The following is a 7,548-nucleotide window of genomic DNA, read 5'->3' on the forward strand; positions in this document are numbered from 1 at the left end:
TTCCTCACCTACTTCACAGTAACCAGTTGCTGCTTGTTTCATGCCAAGTTTAAGAGCCCGTTTAAGTGGTTACATATGATATACAAGACATCTTAACCTTTAGTTGAAAGCAATTTGTAAAAAAAGCCCTTCCTGAACAACACCATTCAACGCCATTTCACTGCAGCATTCTTTTCCACCACCACTCCCCAAGCCACTCGCAGTCTACCTGCACTAGGTTAGGCTTGACTTTGTAGGATGAAGCATTGCTCTACTTTGGGGACCCAAGGTTTAGAAAAATAATGAAAAGAATTATTCCTACAGTCATTTAAGCCAACCCCCTATTAATGCAGGGAAGGGGTGGGCAGTACCTGCCTTCCCATCAAAGACACAGCAGGACCACGAGCCGAGCAGCATGCGCAGCGGCAGAACAGAGCGCTCTGCTTGCAGAGCGGCGTCCGGGACCCGGCACAGCCCAAGGAGCAGCCTCCATTCCGGGACAGTCCCTGGTCAAGCCGGACTCAGCTGCACTCTGGCACTCAACCACTAAGACTTGTTTGTGCGGCAAGGCAAACCTTGGGGCCCCCAAGGTAATTTCATCAAGCGTCACATCTGAGCAAGAAAACAATGCTCAGCGGTGGCTGTAGCTTGCCCATGGCGGGAAAAACAGCAACTCGTCTTTAGCAGATGCTCCGAATGACCTAAGAGCTCCGGATGGACGTCAGTAGGAATCTGATTTCTGTTTCTGTGACACTACTTGTTTTTCTTATAACAACCTTTATTCTGCACTACCCTTCAGAAATAGCAGCCTGTAGTATTTATCTTCTGCTCAGGCCCACAACAAACTTCCTAGGCACCATATGCTTGTGTTTATCCTGAATTCAGGATATGCTAGGAACCATATCATCACCCGTTTGCTTCAGCTTTCCCTCTGTACAGGGCAGCGAGCACAAACGCTCATCCAATAAAAGCAGCAAGTGATTGTTTTTCCTTGAAGACATCGTCACAGTCCCAGAAGAGATGCCAGGAGCAAGAGTCATCAGATCAATAGGAAAAAAAGATCCAGCAAAAGAAAGGTAGATATCCTCAATAATACTGCAAAATAGGAATTACTTGATGAATTAAAGACTGCTAGAAGCTTCTTCAGCGCTTCAGACAGGCCATAACGCTGTTTTGCCCCCTTGTCACTAAACATAAGTCTAAAACTAAGATGCGAAACAATCTTTATAATGTCATCCCAAGCAGATAATTGTTCAATCCCCATTCCAATACTCAGTGAACTTCTTGGGAGCACCGTTCAGTGCTGCTCCACTTTACTCATCACAACGTTCTTTCCTGACCTTCCCTTTCCGCGCAGTGGACTCTCCAGCCCGTGTCCTACGGGCACTGGCACCGCAGGCCCCAGTGCTCCCACCCTCCCTCGCAGCCGCTGCCCCAGTTCGACCCGTTGCTGTCCCACAGAGGCTGGCAAGACGTCCAGCCCCAGCGTGCAGAGCATGGGGCACCTTCGCCTGCATTTCACAACGCTCGAGCCAACATAACCTTTCAACCGCGCGTCCTCGTCCAAGGAGCCGCTTTATGGCCTGACCACGCAAGGGTTGCTAGGAGACCCATTAGAAATGTACAGAAACGTCCAGCTCTATTCCTAGAGACAGTCGTGACGATCTTATTAGCGGGGTTATTAGCAACGTTGCGTGGGGGAAAGTCGGAACATTCACAGCCGCAGAAACCAGAGCAGTAAAATATGGTGATTGCGGAGCAGTTAAAGGAAAAACGATCAGAGAGGCAGGAGGAAAGTGTGTTCCTCAAGTTTCAAAACAAGGCACACTTAATCCAGCAAGGAACACGACTTCTTTATTGACTCGAGCATAACAACAGCTCCCTTAAAATGTTGCATTCTCTCGTTCTTGAGAAATTAGGAGAAAGTGAACAACTGCAGTATTTCACGGCCTCAAAGCTATGTTAGGCATCCAAACTCGGTCCCCCATGGTCAGCAGCTCTTTCAGTACACAGTTCTGCGGCAGGCAGTGGCAACTCGGCACCTCTCTATCCGCATCCCTCAAAACCGGCCGCCCCAAAGCGACGCTGCCCGTGCCCCCGTAACGCACCGAGCGCGTCCCCCCACGGGGCTGAGCACAAGGGGGACAAGGGGGGCAGAAAGGACCCCCCGGGCCTGCACTCCAGCAGCCACTGGCACTCCACGTGACGAACGGGTTTTCTTGTGTTTCGTGATTCTGAGTCACCACTCGGTGACTGTTTTATAAATGAAGCACGGCACTTTTCTGGGACTCAAATGAACAAGAGAAATTAACAACCATCAGGGAGGCTGACTCACAATTTGCTGTCAAATACACACACAAAAAACAACTTTTAGATACAGAAACCATAAGGAAATAGGTGTTCCTTGTTTTAGTATTTTTTAAAATAACAGTATTTTAAGGAAATGTGTTTTTGTTTTTTGTTCTCTTTTTGCTGTTACTGCAATAGGAGTTGGGACTATAAAGCAATTTCTTGCATGAAACCCACTACGAGCTAAGAGCAGAGCAACTTGCTTTTCAGAGCAGAAAATAATCTATGTAAAAAACAACCTTTTTCTTTTTAATTTTCAGTGCAACCATAATAAAAGCCAATGTACAGGCAACTACCCTGTGAATTCAGCTTACACAGCAGGAAGAGCTGAACCTGTAGTGGTTTCAGAACAAACTGACACAACCAAACTACAGATGTTGTTTTTTATGGTAACACTTCCATCAGTTTTTTTGCACGTCTGTTTCAAATACACGAATCACTAAATATCTAAGGAACAAGAAAGGAATGATAATACGGGTGAACAACAGACTGAAGAACATGAGCTTAGACACTGGTTTAATGAGAACAGCCAAGGGTGAAAACGCAGAAACTTATATAATAATGCATCATCAAAAGCCAAATGGAAAGAATCTAAACTAACAGTCTCAGACCAAACAAATTCAAAACTGGGGTAAAAAAAATCCAGAGTTGCTATTGCTTATGAATCACACAATAGTCTATATTTTAACGCAGACTTTTTACTATACAGAGATTAACAGAGTATTAATCCTCTGTTAAGTCATAATCTAGTTATCTGCAATAGTCAGCAGTTTCTTACTGTGACTACACAGTAGCAGAGGATTTCAAAATTAAATTTGAAAATAAACACCTAAGCAGCATTACAGTACCTATCTTTAATCCTGATGGAAGGGAAGCTAAGTACTGCAGACACTTATGTTCCCGCTCAGTGAGAGCGCATTCTGCACCGCACGCCTCTCGGTCCATCTTGCACCTAAGGCTAGAGATGGGGCTGGCCGAGGCGCAGCCGGCTCTGCTGCCTGCTGCTCCGACCAAAGCCGGGGCTGAGCCGGCTCTCCAGGGCGGGTGCAGCCGCAGGCAGCCCCGTGCAGTGCGGATCACGAGACCGAGCTGTCTCGATCTCCTCGCAGGGGTTATCCCACTCGCCCCACGACAGCCGAGATAAAGCACAGTGCTGCACGCTCTCCTCACCTGACACCACTATCAGCAGCGTCCCAAGGAGCTCGCGCTGTCCAGGGAGCTCCGGTGGCCTCCCAAGGGGAACACATAGGACACTAGTGAAATTTGCTGAGGACAGAAAAACTGAACGTGAATTCAGAGCTGAACTCACCATGCTGAATGACCAAAGTCAGGGCAATATAAACTATTCTGTAGGAGAAAAAAAAAACTCCAGCTGCTCATGTACAGTAATAGACCTGGTATTAGCTACTATCTCTCAAAATAGAGTATGTATCATCTCCTTGGACAGCTCTTGAGAATATCAACTCAGCACTCAGGAAAAGTATCATGATGAGGAGAAAACAACAGAAAAACTAACACCACATTTTACTCTTTGGGATTAGTTCCAATTACCCATTTCAGAAGGACCCAGGAGAGCTAGAAAGACGAACAAGAGAGCAGAATTACGCAGCTAGGCTCATTTGTGCAAGAGGCAGATTAGGGTGATCAAAGAGTTTTATCGAGAAATTACAGATCATCTTGAGAAGACTAAAGGCATCAGCTAATCATTATTTCTCATAACTAGAAAATTGCCACGCACCACAGATGTTATCTACCCTGATAGCTCACGATAAGCAAGAGCAAACACTTCTTTCTCATTCTCCCTTGGCCAACCGCTGGGTGTAAATATTATTCTGTGTATCTGGTAACACAAAGGATCAGTGTGTTCAAAATGGCATTAGGCAAAACCACCTGTACAGAAGAGAGACTGAGAGAAACCGTTAGACCCAAGAACCCGAATGCAACTTGTGCGCACGCTGCCGAGAGGGGCCCGTGGCGGCTGCGGCGCACGGCACCCGCGGCAGCTCTCGCCCTTCGTCCTCGACTGCCCGCTCCGCGGCGCCGGCACTCCCCGGGACCTGCTCAGAAAAATTAACGGGAAACACTGAGCAAAATCCTGCAAGTTTCTACTTGCCGCAAGAAGTCACCTCTATGAAAACGATAAAATGTCATCAACTTGTTTTCTTGTAACTTATTCCTTCAAAAGTGGAAGCTAGAATCTCAAAGTTGGCAAGTCTTGAAAACACCTTGCTTCTTGGGTAACTATCAAACGTATGAAAGAGAACCCTCTCTGGAGAGGTCCCCAAAAAATAACATATTAGGAGTAATAGTAGATTAACTGCTCAGTATCACTTACTACAGGAAAAAAACTAGAGGGCTCTCCAGAGGAGAACCACAACAACTATTCCAAAACCGAAGAAGTTGTCTTAGAAAGAAAAATTTCAAATAATTACACTGGTTTGATTTCCTAGAAATACATGAGAAGCAACTTTACTAACATGTGCAAGCAATTTTGAAAGTGAAACACTCGATACTTAAGATCACTGCTCTTAAAAAGCACTGCAGCCTTAAAAAAAAAAAAAAAAAAAAAAAGCACCACAAATAGAGACAAAAGAGGGGTGGAAACTGAGGGCAGATATTTAAATTAAAATCAACTCAGCAGGGATGGAGCGATGGAGGGGGGAAAAAAAAAAAAAAGGGTGGAATAAACTGCCAAAGACATTCTGTAGCATTTTATTTGCTTCAAATAGGTTTGTACCTTTTGCAAAAGCTCTGTTTCATGAAACATAAGCAGTGCGATACAATATCAATGTAAGCGGGCAGATTTTACTGAGCAACAGAAAACCAGACAGGGTGAGGAGCAGATCTGCTGGCCGCAGCCTAGGAGGCACCGGGGGCTGAGCCGGTGTCAGGGCAGGAGCGACGCCGCGCACAGGTCTCTGCTGCCAGGAGGGACGGACAGAATGAGCGACCAAGGCTCTAGACGGGACTGCATCAAAAGAGGAGTTGGTAGCACCGAAAGGTGAACACAGCCAATACTTCTACTGTATTAGCTTGATGAGGTATTTCACATTTAAGAAGCCACACTGACTCTATTTTTTGTTTTCAAAAGTTTCCTTCTTGTTGAATATAGCCTAATAGAGCCTGCTTTTTCACAGACAAAAAAAATAGCTATTACTGAAGAAATTTAAAATGGAAGTTTTATGTAAAAAGTACTATATTTGGAATATTTAGAATCCTAAAACATCTTTCTGCCAAACTCTAATTGTTTTTGCATCATTTGCACCAAGTCACATTGAGAATGTACGTATTACTGCAGAATAAGTAGAATATGAATTCTGCAAACATTACACTGATTACCCAGAATCAGTTTCCCGATAAAAATGGAAATCAGGATAGCACTGACTTCTTAATGCACTTTTTTTTGCCATCATCAAGCCAAAGATGAACCAACATCACAAAGTACGTGATTACATTAAAAGATAATAAGCGATCATCAGCACAGAGCGTGTGTTGGGAGCCCAGTGGCCGCAGCTGGGCCGCGTCGCAGTGGCTCCGGCGCCGCCGCCGGCCCGTGAGCGCGGGCGCCCGGCGCAGCTCCGGCCGGGACGTCACGGGCAGCCGCCGCAGCGCGGCCGGCAGCGCCTGGAGGGACCGGCTGCGTCTGCGCTGCGCGGGCGCCCTGCGGGACGCGACCGAGCGCCCGGCCGCGCGAGGCCGTTTGCGAGCGGCTGCCAAGGACCAGGGTCTGCTCCGGACAGGGAGGACCAAGTAATTCCTGCTCGGCCCACGTGCAGCCTTCCGCCTGGTATTTTGTGGAAACCGCTGGCAGATGCCTCAGCAGCTCACGTATTGGCTCTGATAGTCAGCATTCACATGGAACCAGTTGGGCATTACGTGTCCCTAGACGCAGCCACGTTGTTTTTAAAGCTTATTACTAAAAAACGTGGAAAACGGCTTCAGGGACCTGCAGAAACCAGACATTAGTATCCCCTCGATTGGATGTTACTCCACAATGAACTGAACTGCAGAGCGGCACAGAACTGCCTTGCTGTTGTGGAACTTATTTCCAAGGACATAGTATTTTTGGCACTTGACAATATGCAGAAAGGACACAACAAAGCACAGAGGTGCTTTTTCGAGGGAGCAGGTAACAGGACTTGGCAGTGCCGCACGCAGAAGCGGCTGGCGCACAGCTCTGGGCTGCAGCTGCACAAGCGCTTGTGGAGCATTTCAGGCTTTTATCCTGCATTTGTACCCAGTAGGAAACATCAGAATAAGCAGTGCACCAGCAACTCATTCAAGACTTGCAGGGCATTTCAGTCACTGCTTACATCTCAGTTCAAGGATATTTTACACTATGGAAAAAACAAGAACCACAGAACGGTTGAGGTTGGAAGAGACCATCCAGTCCAAGCCTCCTGCTCAGGCAGGGACACCCAGAGCACAGGCAGAAGGCGAGATTGTTTTAATATAGCACTACATAAGAATCAAGCGTTATCACATTTTCATGCACAATCTGCATACAGTAGCGTTTAGCCACAATTTGGTTTGATCCTCAATTTTAAGGAGAGAGCCCGTAACATTCCTGACTGTAGAAAACAGTCACTTGTGTGCATGACGCCTTCCAGAGATTTAGCCACGCAAGCAGCCCCTCTCTGGTTCAGCTACAGACCTGTCCTTCCTACTCCACATCTGCCTGTTCTCCCGTACGAGCCAAGATCTTGGCACTTACTGGGGCAGTTTGTGCTTTGCTCTGTGCAAGGCAAACACACAGATGAGTGAAGGCGGACCGGCAGAACTCGGGAGCGGAAGCGGGGAGCCCCTCGGGGAGCCGGGAGCGCTGCTCCGTGGGCGCTGTCCCCGCACAGCTCCCCGGCAGCCTCCCCGTCCCGCACCGCGCTGCGGCCACCGACACGGCCTCGCTTGATGCGGCACGTGGAGCGCACGGCTGGGCTCCGTCTGATCCTCGGCGCACGCAGCCCCGCGGAGCCCTCGCGGCCGTGCGGGCAGCGGGGCGGCCCCCAGCACCACGGCCAAGGCTGCGCCGCGGCCAGGGCGGCCGCCAGGAGAGAGGCACAAACGCCGGGAATTAAGAGATCAAAACAAGGCAAGGGTTCCAGATATAAATAGCAGGCAAAGCCAAGGCGATTTGCCGGCTTGCCGAGCAGCGCGGGGCCCGGCCGGCCGCTCGCTCGGGGCGCGGGGCAGCGCGGGCCGGCCCGGCGGGCTGCTGCAGCG

The sequence above is a fragment of the Nothoprocta perdicaria genome, unplaced genomic scaffold (assembly GCF_003342845.1).
Source record: "Nothoprocta perdicaria isolate Ctin4 unplaced genomic scaffold, notPer1 scaffold_203, whole genome shotgun sequence".
In the NCBI taxonomy this organism is placed as follows: Eukaryota; Metazoa; Chordata; class Aves; order Tinamiformes; family Tinamidae; genus Nothoprocta; species Nothoprocta perdicaria.